Consider the following 14,369-nt stretch of genomic DNA (forward strand, 5'->3'; position numbering starts at 1 on the left):
ACACACGCGAGACAGATGTGACCACGAATCGTACTTAACGTAGTTTTCTGCAAGCGTCAGCGAAGCGTCAGTCGAGCTAAGTCGGGCCAAGTCGCATAAGAGGAGCAACAAATTGCGCTCGCTTTTCCGGTACCGGGAATCGAACCCGGGCCTCCTGGGTGAGAGCCAGGTATCCTAGCCACTAGACCACACCGGACAACGGCACAAGGGCTACTCCAGCGAACACAGCAATCTATACACACGCTACTAAACGACAACTACAAAATTATACGCTCCCACTTTGTACAGCGGCATGCTCGGGACTCATTTCGTAGAGACGAACGCCAGCCACTATGACACCAAACGGCGCTGTGAATCATGTCGTTGCACCGCGCACTGTGCTACGACAATTTAAGAAAGAGACGCTCACGGCTTGCTGCGCTGCTTTCGTCGCGGGTAATCAGTGCTGCGGCTTTCGAGACAGAAAACATTGGCAGCGGTGGGATTCGAACCCACGCCTCCGAGGAGACTGGTGCCTGAAACCAGCGCCTTAGACCGCTCGGCCACGCTACCGACGCTGCACGGCGGTCACAGGAGCTGCGTTCTACCCCACGAGAAAACACCACAATGGCACAAAAAAACAGAAAAATGTGGCAGCGGTGGGATTCGAACCCACGCCTCCGAAGAGACTGGTGCCTTAAACCAGCGCCTTAGACCGCTCGGCCACGCTACCTGTGCCAGTGCTCTTCGCTTTTGTAGAAACAGTGCACGACACAGCTGCGACTGGCTGCTCATCCATTGCACCTCAAACAACTGCCCTTTTCGAATAGAGAGTAACTACACAGGTAGCTGCCCGCGCTCTCGTGTGGCGGCATTGCGTGTTGATAAAGAATTGGTAGTGCCACCTGCAGCCTGCGGAACATGAGTGAAAAATCAAGAGGGCACCGTGATTTCAAACACTGAGTCACAACCGTCACTGCAGCGACACCAAGGCAAAACTTTAAAAATTGCCGTGACCAGGATTCGAACCTGGGTTATTGCGGCCACAACGCAATGTCCTAACCACTAGACGATCACGGCCACGGAAGCACCGCCGAGGGCAGTCCTCGCGACTGCATGTTGCAATGCACAGCAAAGCTCGGCCCACACACCACTGTGTCAGACGCGGTCTCCATTATATGTATACTGGCAAACGAACGTGTCTGCGATGTAAGGACACTAAGCAGTGTGGTTAGCTGCATTCAACCCCCGTGGCAGTGTCTTGCAGTCCTCCTACTCTGTTCACCACAGGTATGTGCCTCGATAAGAGGTGGACAGATGTCGCATCGCTCTCGCCGTCACTTGTGACCACGAATCGTACTTAACGTAGTTTTCTGCAAGCGTCAGCGAAGCGTCAGTCGAGCTAAGTCGGGCCAAGTCGCATAAGAGGAGCAACAAATTGCGCTCGCTTTTCCGGTACCGGGAATCGAACCCGGGCCTCCTGGGTGAGAGCCAGGTATCCTAGCCACTAGACCACACCGGACAACGGCACAAGGGCTACTCCAGCGAACACAGCAATCTATACACACGCTACTAAACGACAACTACAAAATTATACGCTCCCACTTTGTACAGCGGCATGCTCGGGACTCATTTCGTAGAGACGAACGCCAGCCACTATGACACCAAACGGCGCCTGTGAATCATGTCGTTGCACCGCGCACTGTGCTACGACAATTTAAGAAAGAGACGCTCACGGCTTGCTGCGCTGCTTTCGTCGCGGGTAATCAGTGCTGCGGCTTTCGAGACAGAAAACATTGGCAGCGGTGGGATTCGAACCCACGCCTCCGAGGAGACTGGTGCCTGAAACCAGCGCCTTAGACCGCTCGGCCACGCTACCGACGCTGCACGGCGGTCACAGGAGCTGCGTTCTACCCCACGAGAAAACACCACAATGGCACAAAAAACAGAAAAATGTGGCAGCGGTGGGATTCGAACCCACGCCTCCGAAGAGACTGGTGCCTTAAACCAGCGCCTTAGACCGCTCGGCCACGCTACCTGTGCCAGTGCTCTTCGCTTTTGTAGAAACAGTGCACGACACAGCTGCGACTGGCTGCTCATCCATTGCACCTCAAACAACTGCCCTTTTCGAATAGAGAGTAACTACACAGGTAGCTGCCCGCGCTCTCGTGTGGCGGCATTGCGTGTTGATAAAGAATTGGTAGTGCCACCTGCAGCCTGCGGAACATGAGTGAAAAATCAAGAGGGCACCGTGATTTCAAACACTGAGTCACAACCGTCACTGCAGCGACACCAAGGCAAAACTTTAAAAATTGCCGTGACCAGGATTCGAACCTGGGTTATTGCGGCCACAACGCAATGTCCTAACCACTAGACGATCACGGCCACGGAAGCACCGCCGAGGGCAGTCCTCGCGACTGCATGTTGCAATGCACAGCAAAGCTCGGCCCACACACCACTGTGTCAGACGCGGTCTCCATTATATGTATACTGGCAAACGAACGTGTCTGCGATGTAAGGACACTAAGCAGTGTGGTTAGCTGCATTCAACCCCCGTGGCAGTGTCTTGCAGTCCTCCTACTCTGTTCACCACAGGTATGTGCCTCGATAAGAGGTGGACAGATGTCGCATCGCTCTCGCCGTCACTTGTGACCACGAATCGTACTTAACGTAGTTTTCTGCAAGCGTCAGCGAAGCGTCAGTCGAGCTAAGTCGGGCCAAGTCGCATAAGAGGAGCAACAAATTGCGCTCGCTTTTCCGGTACCGGGAATCGAACCCGGGCCTCCTGGGTGAGAGCCAGGTATCCTAGCCACTAGACCACACCGGACAACGGCACAAGGGCTACTCCAGCGAACACAGCAATCTATACACACGCTACTAAACGACAACTACAAAATTATACGCTCCCACTTTGTACAGCGGCATGCTCGGGACTCATTTCGTAGAGACGAACGCCAGCCACTATGACACCAAACGGCGCCTGTGAATCATGTCGTTGCACCGCGCACTGTGCTACGACAATTTAAGAAAGAGACGCTCACGGCTTGCTGCGCTGCTTTCGTCGCGGGTAATCAGTGCTGCGGCTTTCGAGACAGAAAACATTGGCAGCGGTGGGATTCGAACCCACGCCTCCGAGGAGACTGGTGCCTGAAACCAGCGCCTTAGACCGCTCGGCCACGCTACCGACGCTGCACGGCGGTCACAGGAGCTGCGTTCTACCCCACGAGAAAACACCACAATGGCACAAAAAACAGAAAAATGTGGCAGCGGTGGGATTCGAACCCACGCCTCCGAAGAGACTGGTGCCTTAAACCAGCGCCTTAGACCGCTCGGCCACGCTACCTGTGCCAGTGCTCTTCGCTTTTGTAGAAACAGTGCACGACACAGCTGCGACTGGCTGCTCATCCATTGCACCTCAAACAACTGCCCTTTTCGAATAGAGAGTAACTACACAGGTAGCTGCCCGCGCTCTCGTGTGGCGGCATTGCGTGTTGATAAAGAATTGGTAGTGCCACCTGCAGCCTGCGGAACATGAGTGAAAAATCAAGAGGGCACCGTGATTTCAAACACTGAGTCACAACCGTCACTGCAGCGACACCAAGGCAAAACTTTAAAAATTGCCGTGACCAGGATTCGAACCTGGGTTATTGCGGCCACAACGCAATGTCCTAACCACTAGACGATCACGGCCACGGAAGCACCGCCGAGGGCAGTCCTCGCGACTGCATGTTGCAATGCACAGCAAAGCTCGGCCCACACACCACTGTGTCAGACGCGGTCTCCATTATATGTATACTGGCAAACGAACGTGTCTGCGATGTAAGGACACTAAGCAGTGTGGTTAGCTGCATTCAACCCCCGTGGCAGTGTCTTGCAGTCCTCCTACTCTGTTCACCACAGGTATGTGCCTCGATAAGAGGTGGACAGATGTCGCATCGCTCTCGCCGTCACTTGTGACCACGAATCGTACTTAACGTAGTTTTCTGCAAGCGTCAGCGAAGCGTCAGTCGAGCTAAGTCGGGCCAAGTCGCATAAGAGGAGCAACAAATTGCGCTCGCTTTTCCGGTACCGGGAATCGAACCCGGGCCTCCTGGGTGAGAGCCAGGTATCCTAGCCACTAGACCACACCGGACAACGGCACAAGGGCTACTCCAGCGAACACAGCAATCTATACACACGCTACTAAACGACAACTACAAAATTATACGCTCCCACTTTGTACAGCGGCATGCTCGGGACTCATTTCGTAGAGACGAACGCCAGCCACTATGACACCAAACGGCGCCTGTGAATCATGTCGTTGCACCGCGCACTGTGCTACGACAATTTAAGAAAGAGACGCTCACGGCTTGCTGCGCTGCTTTCGTCGCGGGTAATCAGTGCTGCGGCTTTCGAGACAGAAAACATTGGCAGCGGTGGGATTCGAACCCACGCCTCCGAGGAGACTGGTGCCTGAAACCAGCGCCTTAGACCGCTCGGCCACGCTACCGACGCTGCACGGCGGTCACAGGAGCTGCGTTCTACCCCACGAGAAAACACCACAATGGCACAAAAAACAGAAAAATGTGGCAGCGGTGGGATTCGAACCCACGCCTCCGAAGAGACTGGTGCCTTAAACCAGCGCCTTAGACCGCTCGGCCACGCTACCTGTGCCAGTGCTCTTCGCTTTTGTAGAAACAGTGCACGACACAGCTGCGACTGGCTGCTCATCCATTGCACCTCAAACAACTGCCCTTTTCGAATAGAGAGTAACTACACAGGTAGCTGCCCGCGCTCTCGTGTGGCGGCATTGCGTGTTGATAAAGAATTGGTAGTGCCACCTGCAGCCTGCGGAACATGAGTGAAAAATCAAGAGGGCACCGTGATTTCAAACACTGAGTCACAACCGTCACTGCAGCGACACCAAGGCAAAACTTTAAAAATTGCCGTGACCAGGATTCGAACCTGGGTTATTGCGGCCACAACGCAATGTCCTAACCACTAGACGATCACGGCCACGGAAGCACCGCCGAGGGCAGTCCTCGCGACTGCATGTTGCAATGCACAGCAAAGCTCGGCCCACACACCACTGTGTCAGACGCGGTCTCCATTATATGTATACTGGCAAACGAACGTGTCTGCGATGTAAGGACACTAAGCAGTGTGGTTAGCTGCATTCAACCCCCGTGGCAGTGTCTTGCAGTCCTCCTACTCTGTTCACCACAGGTATGTGCCTCGATAAGAGGTGGACAGATGTCGCATCGCTCTCGCCGTCACTTGTGACCACGAATCGTACTTAACGTAGTTTTCTGCAAGCGTCAGCGAAGCGTCAGTCGAGCTAAGTCGGGCCAAGTCGCATAAGAGGAGCAACAAATTGCGCTCGCTTTTCCGGTACCGGGAATCGAACCCGGGCCTCCTGGGTGAGAGCCAGGTATCCTAGCCACTAGACCACACCGGACAACGGCACAAGGGCTACTCCAGCGAACACAGCAATCTATACACACGCTACTAAACGACAACTACAAAATTATACGCTCCCACTTTGTACAGCGGCATGCTCGGGACTCATTTCGTAGAGACGAACGCCAGCCACTATGACACCAAACGGCGCCTGTGAATCATGTCGTTGCACCGCGCACTGTGCTACGACAATTTAAGAAAGAGACGCTCACGGCTTGCTGCGCTGCTTTCGTCGCGGGTAATCAGTGCTGCGGCTTTCGAGACAGAAAACATTGGCAGCGGTGGGATTCGAACCCACGCCTCCGAGGAGACTGGTGCCTGAAACCAGCGCCTTAGACCGCTCGGCCACGCTACCGACGCTGCACGGCGGTCACAGGAGCTGCGTTCTACCCCACGAGAAAACACCACAATGGCACAAAAAACAGAAAAATGTGGCAGCGGTGGGATTCGAACCCACGCCTCCGAAGAGACTGGTGCCTTAAACCAGCGCCTTAGACCGCTCGGCCACGCTACCTGTGCCAGTGCTCTTCGCTTTTGTAGAAACAGTGCACGACACAGCTGCGACTGGCTGCTCATCCATTGCACCTCAAACAACTGCCCTTTTCGAATAGAGAGTAACTACACAGGTAGCTGCCCGCGCTCTCGTGTGGCGGCATTGCGTGTTGATAAAGAATTGGTAGTGCCACCTGCAGCCTGCGGAACATGAGTGAAAAATCAAGAGGGCACCGTGATTTCAAACACTGAGTCACAACCGTCACTGCAGCGACACCAAGGCAAAACTTTAAAAATTGCCGTGACCAGGATTCGAACCTGGGTTATTGCGGCCACAACGCAATGTCCTAACCACTAGACGATCACGGCCACGGAAGCACCGCCGAGGGCAGTCCTCGCGACTGCATGTTGCAATGCACAGCAAAGCTCGGCCCACACACCACTGTGTCAGACGCGGTCTCCATTATATGTATACTGGCAAACGAACGTGTCTGCGATGTAAGGACACTAAGCAGTGTGGTTAGCTGCATTCAACCCCCGTGGCAGTGTCTTGCAGTCCTCCTACTCTGTTCACCACAGGTATGTGCCTCGATAAGAGGTGGACAGATGTCGCATCGCTCTCGCCGTCACTTGTGACCACGAATCGTACTTAACGTAGTTTTCTGCAAGCGTCAGCGAAGCGTCAGTCGAGCTAAGTCGGGCCAAGTCGCATAAGAGGAGCAACAAATTGCGCTCGCTTTTCCGGTACCGGGAATCGAACCCGGGCCTCCTGGGTGAGAGCCAGGTATCCTAGCCACTAGACCACACCGGACAACGGCACAAGGGCTACTCCAGCGAACACAGCAATCTATACACACGCTACTAAACGACAACTACAAAATTATACGCTCCCACTTTGTACAGCGGCATGCTCGGGACTCATTTCGTAGAGACGAACGCCAGCCACTATGACACCAAACGGCGCCTGTGAATCATGTCGTTGCACCGCGCACTGTGCTACGACAATTTAAGAAAGAGACGCTCACGGCTTGCTGCGCTGCTTTCGTCGCGGGTAATCAGTGCTGCGGCTTTCGAGACAGAAAACATTGGCAGCGGTGGGATTCGAACCCACGCCTCCGAGGAGACTGGTGCCTGAAACCAGCGCCTTAGACCGCTCGGCCACGCTACCGACGCTGCACGGCGGTCACAGGAGCTGCGTTCTACCCCACGAGAAAACACCACAATGGCACAAAAAACAGAAAAATGTGGCAGCGGTGGGATTCGAACCCACGCCTCCGAAGAGACTGGTGCCTTAAACCAGCGCCTTAGACCGCTCGGCCACGCTACCTGTGCCAGTGCTCTTCGCTTTTGTAGAAACAGTGCACGACACAGCTGCGACTGGCTGCTCATCCATTGCACCTCAAACAACTGCCCTTTTCGAATAGAGAGTAACTACACAGGTAGCTGCCCGCGCTCTCGTGTGGCGGCATTGCGTGTTGATAAAGAATTGGTAGTGCCACCTGCAGCCTGCGGAACATGAGTGAAAAATCAAGAGGGCACCGTGATTTCAAACACTGAGTCACAACCGTCACTGCAGCGACACCAAGGCAAAACTTTAAAAATTGCCGTGACCAGGATTCGAACCTGGGTTATTGCGGCCACAACGCAATGTCCTAACCACTAGACGATCACGGCCACGGAAGCACCGCCGAGGGCAGTCCTCGCGACTGCATGTTGCAATGCACAGCAAAGCTCGGCCCACACACCACTGTGTCAGACGCGGTCTCCATTATATGTATACTGGCAAACGAACGTGTCTGCGATGTAAGGACACTAAGCAGTGTGGTTAGCTGCATTCAACCCCCGTGGCAGTGTCTTGCAGTCCTCCTACTCTGTTCACCACAGGTATGTGCCTCGATAAGAGGTGGACAGATGTCGCATCGCTCTCGCCGTCACTTGTGACCACGAATCGTACTTAACGTAGTTTTCTGCAAGCGTCAGCGAAGCGTCAGTCGAGCTAAGTCGGGCCAAGTCGCATAAGAGGAGCAACAAATTGCGCTCGCTTTTCCGGTACCGGGAATCGAACCCGGGCCTCCTGGGTGAGAGCCAGGTATCCTAGCCACTAGACCACACCGGACAACGGCACAAGGGCTACTCCAGCGAACACAGCAATCTATACACACGCTACTAAACGACAACTACAAAATTATACGCTCCCACTTTGTACAGCGGCATGCTCGGGACTCATTTCGTAGAGACGAACGCCAGCCACTATGACACCAAACGGCGCCTGTGAATCATGTCGTTGCACCGCGCACTGTGCTACGACAATTTAAGAAAGAGACGCTCACGGCTTGCTGCGCTGCTTTCGTCGCGGGTAATCAGTGCTGCGGCTTTCGAGACAGAAAACATTGGCAGCGGTGGGATTCGAACCCACGCCTCCGAGGAGACTGGTGCCTGAAACCAGCGCCTTAGACCGCTCGGCCACGCTACCGACGCTGCACGGCGGTCACAGGAGCTGCGTTCTACCCCACGAGAAAACACCACAATGGCACAAAAAACAGAAAAATGTGGCAGCGGTGGGATTCGAACCCACGCCTCCGAAGAGACTGGTGCCTTAAACCAGCGCCTTAGACCGCTCGGCCACGCTACCTGTGCCAGTGCTCTTCGCTTTTGTAGAAACAGTGCACGACACAGCTGCGACTGGCTGCTCATCCATTGCACCTCAAACAACTGCCCTTTTCGAATAGAGAGTAACTACACAGGTAGCTGCCCGCGCTCTCGTGTGGCGGCATTGCGTGTTGATAAAGAATTGGTAGTGCCACCTGCAGCCTGCGGAACATGAGTGAAAAATCAAGAGGGCACCGTGATTTCAAACACTGAGTCACAACCGTCACTGCAGCGACACCAAGGCAAAACTTTAAAAATTGCCGTGACCAGGATTCGAACCTGGGTTATTGCGGCCACAACGCAATGTCCTAACCACTAGACGATCACGGCCACGGAAGCACCGCCGAGGGCAGTCCTCGCGACTGCATGTTGCAATGCACAGCAAAGCTCGGCCCACACACCACTGTGTCAGACGCGGTCTCCATTATATGTATACTGGCAAACGAACGTGTCTGCGATGTAAGGACACTAAGCAGTGTGGTTAGCTGCATTCAACCCCCGTGGCAGTGTCTTGCAGTCCTCCTACTCTGTTCACCACAGGTATGTGCCTCGATAAGAGGTGGACAGATGTCGCATCGCTCTCGCCGTCACTTGTGACCACGAATCGTACTTAACGTAGTTTTCTGCAAGCGTCAGCGAAGCGTCAGTCGAGCTAAGTCGGGCCAAGTCGCATAAGAGGAGCAACAAATTGCGCTCGCTTTTCCGGTACCGGGAATCGAACCCGGGCCTCCTGGGTGAGAGCCAGGTATCCTAGCCACTAGACCACACCGGACAACGGCACAAGGGCTACTCCAGCGAACACAGCAATCTATACACACGCTACTAAACGACAACTACAAAATTATACGCTCCCACTTTGTACAGCGGCATGCTCGGGACTCATTTCGTAGAGACGAACGCCAGCCACTATGACACCAAACGGCGCCTGTGAATCATGTCGTTGCACCGCGCACTGTGCTACGACAATTTAAGAAAGAGACGCTCACGGCTTGCTGCGCTGCTTTCGTCGCGGGTAATCAGTGCTGCGGCTTTCGAGACAGAAAACATTGGCAGCGGTGGGATTCGAACCCACGCCTCCGAGGAGACTGGTGCCTGAAACCAGCGCCTTAGACCGCTCGGCCACGCTACCGACGCTGCACGGCGGTCACAGGAGCTGCGTTCTACCCCACGAGAAAACACCACAATGGCACAAAAAACAGAAAAATGTGGCAGCGGTGGGATTCGAACCCACGCCTCCGAAGAGACTGGTGCCTTAAACCAGCGCCTTAGACCGCTCGGCCACGCTACCTGTGCCAGTGCTCTTCGCTTTTGTAGAAACAGTGCACGACACAGCTGCGACTGGCTGCTCATCCATTGCACCTCAAACAACTGCCCTTTTCGAATAGAGAGTAACTACACAGGTAGCTGCCCGCGCTCTCGTGTGGCGGCATTGCGTGTTGATAAAGAATTGGTAGTGCCACCTGCAGCCTGCGGAACATGAGTGAAAAATCAAGAGGGCACCGTGATTTCAAACACTGAGTCACAACCGTCACTGCAGCGACACCAAGGCAAAACTTTAAAAATTGCCGTGACCAGGATTCGAACCTGGGTTATTGCGGCCACAACGCAATGTCCTAACCACTAGACGATCACGGCCACGGAAGCACCGCCGAGGGCAGTCCTCGCGACTGCATGTTGCAATGCACAGCAAAGCTCGGCCCACACACCACTGTGTCAGACGCGGTCTCCATTATATGTATACTGGCAAACGAACGTGTCTGCGATGTAAGGACACTAAGCAGTGTGGTTAGCTGCATTCAACCCCCGTGGCAGTGTCTTGCAGTCCTCCTACTCTGTTCACCACAGGTATGTGCCTCGATAAGAGGTGGACAGATGTCGCATCGCTCTCGCCGTCACTTGTGACCACGAATCGTACTTAACGTAGTTTTCTGCAAGCGTCAGCGAAGCGTCAGTCGAGCTAAGTCGGGCCAAGTCGCATAAGAGGAGCAACAAATTGCGCTCGCTTTTCCGGTACCGGGAATCGAACCCGGGCCTCCTGGGTGAGAGCCAGGTATCCTAGCCACTAGACCACACCGGACAACGGCACAAGGGCTACTCCAGCGAACACAGCAATCTATACACACGCTACTAAACGACAACTACAAAATTATACGCTCCCACTTTGTACAGCGGCATGCTCGGGACTCATTTCGTAGAGACGAACGCCAGCCACTATGACACCAAACGGCGCCTGTGAATCATGTCGTTGCACCGCGCACTGTGCTACGACAATTTAAGAAAGAGACGCTCACGGCTTGCTGCGCTGCTTTCGTCGCGGGTAATCAGTGCTGCGGCTTTCGAGACAGAAAACATTGGCAGCGGTGGGATTCGAACCCACGCCTCCGAGGAGACTGGTGCCTGAAACCAGCGCCTTAGACCGCTCGGCCACGCTACCGACGCTGCACGGCGGTCACAGGAGCTGCGTTCTACCCCACGAGAAAACACCACAATGGCACAAAAAACAGAAAAATGTGGCAGCGGTGGGATTCGAACCCACGCCTCCGAAGAGACTGGTGCCTTAAACCAGCGCCTTAGACCGCTCGGCCACGCTACCTGTGCCAGTGCTCTTCGCTTTTGTAGAAACAGTGCACGACACAGCTGCGACTGGCTGCTCATCCATTGCACCTCAAACAACTGCCCTTTTCGAATAGAGAGTAACTACACAGGTAGCTGCCCGCGCTCTCGTGTGGCGGCATTGCGTGTTGATAAAGAATTGGTAGTGCCACCTGCAGCCTGCGGAACATGAGTGAAAAATCAAGAGGGCACCGTGATTTCAAACACTGAGTCACAACCGTCACTGCAGCGACACCAAGGCAAAACTTTAAAAATTGCCGTGACCAGGATTCGAACCTGGGTTATTGCGGCCACAACGCAATGTCCTAACCACTAGACGATCACGGCCACGGAAGCACCGCCGAGGGCAGTCCTCGCGACTGCATGTTGCAATGCACAGCAAAGCTCGGCCCACACACCACTGTGTCAGACGCGGTCTCCATTATATGTATACTGGCAAACGAACGTGTCTGCGATGTAAGGACACTAAGCAGTGTGGTTAGCTGCATTCAACCCCCGTGGCAGTGTCTTGCAGTCCTCCTACTCTGTTCACCACAGGTATGTGCCTCGATAAGAGGTGGACAGATGTCGCATCGCTCTCGCCGTCACTTGTGACCACGAATCGTACTTAACGTAGTTTTCTGCAAGCGTCAGCGAAGCGTCAGTCGAGCTAAGTCGGGCCAAGTCGCATAAGAGGAGCAACAAATTGCGCTCGCTTTTCCGGTACCGGGAATCGAACCCGGGCCTCCTGGGTGAGAGCCAGGTATCCTAGCCACTAGACCACACCGGACAACGGCACAAGGGCTACTCCAGCGAACACAGCAATCTATACACACGCTACTAAACGACAACTACAAAATTATACGCTCCCACTTTGTACAGCGGCATGCTCGGGACTCATTTCGTAGAGACGAACGCCAGCCACTATGACACCAAACGGCGCCTGTGAATCATGTCGTTGCACCGCGCACTGTGCTACGACAATTTAAGAAAGAGACGCTCACGGCTTGCTGCGCTGCTTTCGTCGCGGGTAATCAGTGCTGCGGCTTTCGAGACAGAAAACATTGGCAGCGGTGGGATTCGAACCCACGCCTCCGAGGAGACTGGTGCCTGAAACCAGCGCCTTAGACCGCTCGGCCACGCTACCGACGCTGCACGGCGGTCACAGGAGCTGCGTTCTACCCCACGAGAAAACACCACAATGGCACAAAAAACAGAAAAATGTGGCAGCGGTGGGATTCGAACCCACGCCTCCGAAGAGACTGGTGCCTTAAACCAGCGCCTTAGACCGCTCGGCCACGCTACCTGTGCCAGTGCTCTTCGCTTTTGTAGAAACAGTGCACGACACAGCTGCGACTGGCTGCTCATCCATTGCACCTCAAACAACTGCCCTTTTCGAATAGAGAGTAACTACACAGGTAGCTGCCCGCGCTCTCGTGTGGCGGCATTGCGTGTTGATAAAGAATTGGTAGTGCCACCTGCAGCCTGCGGAACATGAGTGAAAAATCAAGAGGGCACCGTGATTTCAAACACTGAGTCACAACCGTCACTGCAGCGACACCAAGGCAAAACTTTAAAAATTGCCGTGACCAGGATTCGAACCTGGGTTATTGCGGCCACAACGCAATGTCCTAACCACTAGACGATCACGGCCACGGAAGCACCGCCGAGGGCAGTCCTCGCGACTGCATGTTGCAATGCACAGCAAAGCTCGGCCCACACACCACTGTGTCAGACGCGGTCTCCATTATATGTATACTGGCAAACGAACGTGTCTGCGATGTAAGGACACTAAGCAGTGTGGTTAGCTGCATTCAACCCCCGTGGCAGTGTCTTGCAGTCCTCCTACTCTGTTCACCACAGGTATGTGCCTCGATAAGAGGTGGACAGATGTCGCATCGCTCTCGCCGTCACTTGTGACCACGAATCGTACTTAACGTAGTTTTCTGCAAGCGTCAGCGAAGCGTCAGTCGAGCTAAGTCGGGCCAAGTCGCATAAGAGGAGCAACAAATTGCGCTCGCTTTTCCGGTACCGGGAATCGAACCCGGGCCTCCTGGGTGAGAGCCAGGTATCCTAGCCACTAGACCACACCGGACAACGGCACAAGGGCTACTCCAGCGAACACAGCAATCTATACACACGCTACTAAACGACAACTACAAAATTATACGCTCCCACTTTGTACAGCGGCATGCTCGGGACTCATTTCGTAGAGACGAACGCCAGCCACTATGACACCAAACGGCGCCTGTGAATCATGTCGTTGCACCGCGCACTGTGCTACGACCATTTAAGAAAGAGACGCTCACGGCTTGCTGCGCTGCTTTCGTCGCGGGTAATCAGTGCTGCGGCTTTCGAGACAGAAAACATTGGCAGCGGTGGGATTCGAACCCACGCCTCCGAGGAGACTGGTGCCTGAAACCAGCGCCTTAGACCGCTCGGCCACGCTACCGACGCTGCACGGCGGTCACACGAGCTGCGTTCTACCCCACGAGAAAACACCACAATGGCACAAAAAACAGAAAAATGTGGCAGCGGTGGGATTCGAACCCACGCCTCCGAAGAGACTGGTGCCTTAAACCAGCGCCTTAGACCGCTCGGCCACGCTACCTGTGCCAGTGCTCTTCGCTTTTGTAGAAACAGTGCACGACACAGCTGCGACTGGCTGCTCATCCATTGCACCTCAAACAACTGCCCTTTTCGAATAGAGAGTAACTACACAGGTAGCTGCCCGCGCTCTCGTGTGGCGGCATTGCGTGTTGATAAAGAATTGGTAGTGCCACCTGCAGCCTGCGGAACATGAGTGAAAAATCAAGAGGGCACCGTGATTTCAAACACTGAGTCACAACCGTCACTGCAGCGACACCAAGGCAAAACTTTAAAAATTGCCGTGACCAGGATTCGAACCTGGGTTATTGCGGCCACAACGCAATGTCCTAACCACTAGACGATCACGGCCACGGAAGCACCGCCGAGGGCAGTCCTCGCGACTGCATGTTGCAATGCACAGCAAAGCTCGGCCCACACACCACTGTGTCAGACGCGGTCTCCATTATATGTATACTGGCAAACGAACGTGTCTGCGATGTAAGGACACTAAGCAGTGTGGTTAGCTGCATTCAACCCCCGTGGCAGTGTCTTGCAGTCCTCCTACTCTGTTCACCACAGGTATGTGCCTCGATAAGAGGTGGACAGATGTCGCATCGCTCTCGCCGTCA

General features: G+C 54.4%; 44 non-coding genes across 44 annotated transcripts; all 44 read right to left on the reverse strand.

Annotated features, from left to right (window-relative positions):
* Positions 1-124: 124 nt before the first annotated feature.
* Trnae-cuc (transfer RNA glutamic acid (anticodon CUC)) lies at positions 125-196 on the reverse strand. Its single transcript has one exon. It is a non-coding gene; the product is annotated as a tRNA-Glu (tRNA).
* Positions 197-470: 274 nt separating this feature from the next.
* Positions 471-552, reverse strand: Trnal-cag (transfer RNA leucine (anticodon CAG)). Its single transcript has one exon. It is a non-coding gene; the product is annotated as a tRNA-Leu (tRNA).
* Positions 553-630: 78 nt separating this feature from the next.
* On the reverse strand, positions 631-712 carry Trnal-aag (transfer RNA leucine (anticodon AAG)). The gene has a single exon. It is a non-coding gene; the product is annotated as a tRNA-Leu (tRNA).
* Positions 713-987: 275 nt separating this feature from the next.
* Trnah-gug (transfer RNA histidin (anticodon GUG)) lies at positions 988-1,059 on the reverse strand. The gene has a single exon. It is a non-coding gene; the product is annotated as a tRNA-His (tRNA).
* A 370-nt stretch (positions 1,060-1,429) lies between these two features.
* On the reverse strand, positions 1,430-1,501 carry Trnae-cuc (transfer RNA glutamic acid (anticodon CUC)). The gene has a single exon. It is a non-coding gene; the product is annotated as a tRNA-Glu (tRNA).
* Positions 1,502-1,776: 275 nt separating this feature from the next.
* Positions 1,777-1,858, reverse strand: Trnal-cag (transfer RNA leucine (anticodon CAG)). Its single transcript has one exon. It is a non-coding gene; the product is annotated as a tRNA-Leu (tRNA).
* Positions 1,859-1,935: 77 nt separating this feature from the next.
* On the reverse strand, positions 1,936-2,017 carry Trnal-aag (transfer RNA leucine (anticodon AAG)). Its single transcript has one exon. It is a non-coding gene; the product is annotated as a tRNA-Leu (tRNA).
* Positions 2,018-2,292: 275 nt separating this feature from the next.
* Trnah-gug (transfer RNA histidin (anticodon GUG)) lies at positions 2,293-2,364 on the reverse strand. The gene has a single exon. It is a non-coding gene; the product is annotated as a tRNA-His (tRNA).
* Positions 2,365-2,734: 370 nt separating this feature from the next.
* On the reverse strand, positions 2,735-2,806 carry Trnae-cuc (transfer RNA glutamic acid (anticodon CUC)). The gene has a single exon. It is a non-coding gene; the product is annotated as a tRNA-Glu (tRNA).
* Positions 2,807-3,081: 275 nt separating this feature from the next.
* Trnal-cag (transfer RNA leucine (anticodon CAG)) lies at positions 3,082-3,163 on the reverse strand. The gene has a single exon. It is a non-coding gene; the product is annotated as a tRNA-Leu (tRNA).
* A 77-nt stretch (positions 3,164-3,240) lies between these two features.
* Positions 3,241-3,322, reverse strand: Trnal-aag (transfer RNA leucine (anticodon AAG)). The gene has a single exon. It is a non-coding gene; the product is annotated as a tRNA-Leu (tRNA).
* A 275-nt stretch (positions 3,323-3,597) lies between these two features.
* Trnah-gug (transfer RNA histidin (anticodon GUG)) lies at positions 3,598-3,669 on the reverse strand. Its single transcript has one exon. It is a non-coding gene; the product is annotated as a tRNA-His (tRNA).
* A 370-nt stretch (positions 3,670-4,039) lies between these two features.
* On the reverse strand, positions 4,040-4,111 carry Trnae-cuc (transfer RNA glutamic acid (anticodon CUC)). Its single transcript has one exon. It is a non-coding gene; the product is annotated as a tRNA-Glu (tRNA).
* Positions 4,112-4,386: 275 nt separating this feature from the next.
* On the reverse strand, positions 4,387-4,468 carry Trnal-cag (transfer RNA leucine (anticodon CAG)). The gene has a single exon. It is a non-coding gene; the product is annotated as a tRNA-Leu (tRNA).
* Positions 4,469-4,545: 77 nt separating this feature from the next.
* On the reverse strand, positions 4,546-4,627 carry Trnal-aag (transfer RNA leucine (anticodon AAG)). The gene has a single exon. It is a non-coding gene; the product is annotated as a tRNA-Leu (tRNA).
* Positions 4,628-4,902: 275 nt separating this feature from the next.
* Positions 4,903-4,974, reverse strand: Trnah-gug (transfer RNA histidin (anticodon GUG)). The gene has a single exon. It is a non-coding gene; the product is annotated as a tRNA-His (tRNA).
* A 370-nt stretch (positions 4,975-5,344) lies between these two features.
* Trnae-cuc (transfer RNA glutamic acid (anticodon CUC)) lies at positions 5,345-5,416 on the reverse strand. The gene has a single exon. It is a non-coding gene; the product is annotated as a tRNA-Glu (tRNA).
* Positions 5,417-5,691: 275 nt separating this feature from the next.
* On the reverse strand, positions 5,692-5,773 carry Trnal-cag (transfer RNA leucine (anticodon CAG)). The gene has a single exon. It is a non-coding gene; the product is annotated as a tRNA-Leu (tRNA).
* A 77-nt stretch (positions 5,774-5,850) lies between these two features.
* On the reverse strand, positions 5,851-5,932 carry Trnal-aag (transfer RNA leucine (anticodon AAG)). The gene has a single exon. It is a non-coding gene; the product is annotated as a tRNA-Leu (tRNA).
* Positions 5,933-6,207: 275 nt separating this feature from the next.
* Trnah-gug (transfer RNA histidin (anticodon GUG)) lies at positions 6,208-6,279 on the reverse strand. The gene has a single exon. It is a non-coding gene; the product is annotated as a tRNA-His (tRNA).
* A 370-nt stretch (positions 6,280-6,649) lies between these two features.
* Positions 6,650-6,721, reverse strand: Trnae-cuc (transfer RNA glutamic acid (anticodon CUC)). The gene has a single exon. It is a non-coding gene; the product is annotated as a tRNA-Glu (tRNA).
* A 275-nt stretch (positions 6,722-6,996) lies between these two features.
* Trnal-cag (transfer RNA leucine (anticodon CAG)) lies at positions 6,997-7,078 on the reverse strand. The gene has a single exon. It is a non-coding gene; the product is annotated as a tRNA-Leu (tRNA).
* A 77-nt stretch (positions 7,079-7,155) lies between these two features.
* Trnal-aag (transfer RNA leucine (anticodon AAG)) lies at positions 7,156-7,237 on the reverse strand. Its single transcript has one exon. It is a non-coding gene; the product is annotated as a tRNA-Leu (tRNA).
* A 275-nt stretch (positions 7,238-7,512) lies between these two features.
* Trnah-gug (transfer RNA histidin (anticodon GUG)) lies at positions 7,513-7,584 on the reverse strand. Its single transcript has one exon. It is a non-coding gene; the product is annotated as a tRNA-His (tRNA).
* Positions 7,585-7,954: 370 nt separating this feature from the next.
* Positions 7,955-8,026, reverse strand: Trnae-cuc (transfer RNA glutamic acid (anticodon CUC)). Its single transcript has one exon. It is a non-coding gene; the product is annotated as a tRNA-Glu (tRNA).
* Positions 8,027-8,301: 275 nt separating this feature from the next.
* Trnal-cag (transfer RNA leucine (anticodon CAG)) lies at positions 8,302-8,383 on the reverse strand. The gene has a single exon. It is a non-coding gene; the product is annotated as a tRNA-Leu (tRNA).
* A 77-nt stretch (positions 8,384-8,460) lies between these two features.
* Trnal-aag (transfer RNA leucine (anticodon AAG)) lies at positions 8,461-8,542 on the reverse strand. The gene has a single exon. It is a non-coding gene; the product is annotated as a tRNA-Leu (tRNA).
* A 275-nt stretch (positions 8,543-8,817) lies between these two features.
* Trnah-gug (transfer RNA histidin (anticodon GUG)) lies at positions 8,818-8,889 on the reverse strand. The gene has a single exon. It is a non-coding gene; the product is annotated as a tRNA-His (tRNA).
* Positions 8,890-9,259: 370 nt separating this feature from the next.
* Trnae-cuc (transfer RNA glutamic acid (anticodon CUC)) lies at positions 9,260-9,331 on the reverse strand. Its single transcript has one exon. It is a non-coding gene; the product is annotated as a tRNA-Glu (tRNA).
* A 275-nt stretch (positions 9,332-9,606) lies between these two features.
* On the reverse strand, positions 9,607-9,688 carry Trnal-cag (transfer RNA leucine (anticodon CAG)). The gene has a single exon. It is a non-coding gene; the product is annotated as a tRNA-Leu (tRNA).
* Positions 9,689-9,765: 77 nt separating this feature from the next.
* Positions 9,766-9,847, reverse strand: Trnal-aag (transfer RNA leucine (anticodon AAG)). Its single transcript has one exon. It is a non-coding gene; the product is annotated as a tRNA-Leu (tRNA).
* A 275-nt stretch (positions 9,848-10,122) lies between these two features.
* On the reverse strand, positions 10,123-10,194 carry Trnah-gug (transfer RNA histidin (anticodon GUG)). The gene has a single exon. It is a non-coding gene; the product is annotated as a tRNA-His (tRNA).
* A 370-nt stretch (positions 10,195-10,564) lies between these two features.
* Trnae-cuc (transfer RNA glutamic acid (anticodon CUC)) lies at positions 10,565-10,636 on the reverse strand. Its single transcript has one exon. It is a non-coding gene; the product is annotated as a tRNA-Glu (tRNA).
* Positions 10,637-10,911: 275 nt separating this feature from the next.
* On the reverse strand, positions 10,912-10,993 carry Trnal-cag (transfer RNA leucine (anticodon CAG)). Its single transcript has one exon. It is a non-coding gene; the product is annotated as a tRNA-Leu (tRNA).
* Positions 10,994-11,070: 77 nt separating this feature from the next.
* Trnal-aag (transfer RNA leucine (anticodon AAG)) lies at positions 11,071-11,152 on the reverse strand. The gene has a single exon. It is a non-coding gene; the product is annotated as a tRNA-Leu (tRNA).
* Positions 11,153-11,427: 275 nt separating this feature from the next.
* Trnah-gug (transfer RNA histidin (anticodon GUG)) lies at positions 11,428-11,499 on the reverse strand. Its single transcript has one exon. It is a non-coding gene; the product is annotated as a tRNA-His (tRNA).
* A 370-nt stretch (positions 11,500-11,869) lies between these two features.
* On the reverse strand, positions 11,870-11,941 carry Trnae-cuc (transfer RNA glutamic acid (anticodon CUC)). The gene has a single exon. It is a non-coding gene; the product is annotated as a tRNA-Glu (tRNA).
* A 275-nt stretch (positions 11,942-12,216) lies between these two features.
* Trnal-cag (transfer RNA leucine (anticodon CAG)) lies at positions 12,217-12,298 on the reverse strand. Its single transcript has one exon. It is a non-coding gene; the product is annotated as a tRNA-Leu (tRNA).
* A 77-nt stretch (positions 12,299-12,375) lies between these two features.
* Trnal-aag (transfer RNA leucine (anticodon AAG)) lies at positions 12,376-12,457 on the reverse strand. The gene has a single exon. It is a non-coding gene; the product is annotated as a tRNA-Leu (tRNA).
* A 275-nt stretch (positions 12,458-12,732) lies between these two features.
* On the reverse strand, positions 12,733-12,804 carry Trnah-gug (transfer RNA histidin (anticodon GUG)). The gene has a single exon. It is a non-coding gene; the product is annotated as a tRNA-His (tRNA).
* A 370-nt stretch (positions 12,805-13,174) lies between these two features.
* Trnae-cuc (transfer RNA glutamic acid (anticodon CUC)) lies at positions 13,175-13,246 on the reverse strand. The gene has a single exon. It is a non-coding gene; the product is annotated as a tRNA-Glu (tRNA).
* A 275-nt stretch (positions 13,247-13,521) lies between these two features.
* Trnal-cag (transfer RNA leucine (anticodon CAG)) lies at positions 13,522-13,603 on the reverse strand. Its single transcript has one exon. It is a non-coding gene; the product is annotated as a tRNA-Leu (tRNA).
* A 77-nt stretch (positions 13,604-13,680) lies between these two features.
* Trnal-aag (transfer RNA leucine (anticodon AAG)) lies at positions 13,681-13,762 on the reverse strand. Its single transcript has one exon. It is a non-coding gene; the product is annotated as a tRNA-Leu (tRNA).
* Positions 13,763-14,037: 275 nt separating this feature from the next.
* On the reverse strand, positions 14,038-14,109 carry Trnah-gug (transfer RNA histidin (anticodon GUG)). Its single transcript has one exon. It is a non-coding gene; the product is annotated as a tRNA-His (tRNA).
* Positions 14,110-14,369: the final 260 nt, after the last annotated feature.

The sequence above is a fragment of the Schistocerca gregaria genome, unplaced genomic scaffold (assembly GCF_023897955.1).
Source record: "Schistocerca gregaria isolate iqSchGreg1 unplaced genomic scaffold, iqSchGreg1.2 ptg001004l, whole genome shotgun sequence".
Classification (NCBI taxonomy): Eukaryota; Metazoa; Arthropoda; class Insecta; order Orthoptera; family Acrididae; genus Schistocerca; species Schistocerca gregaria.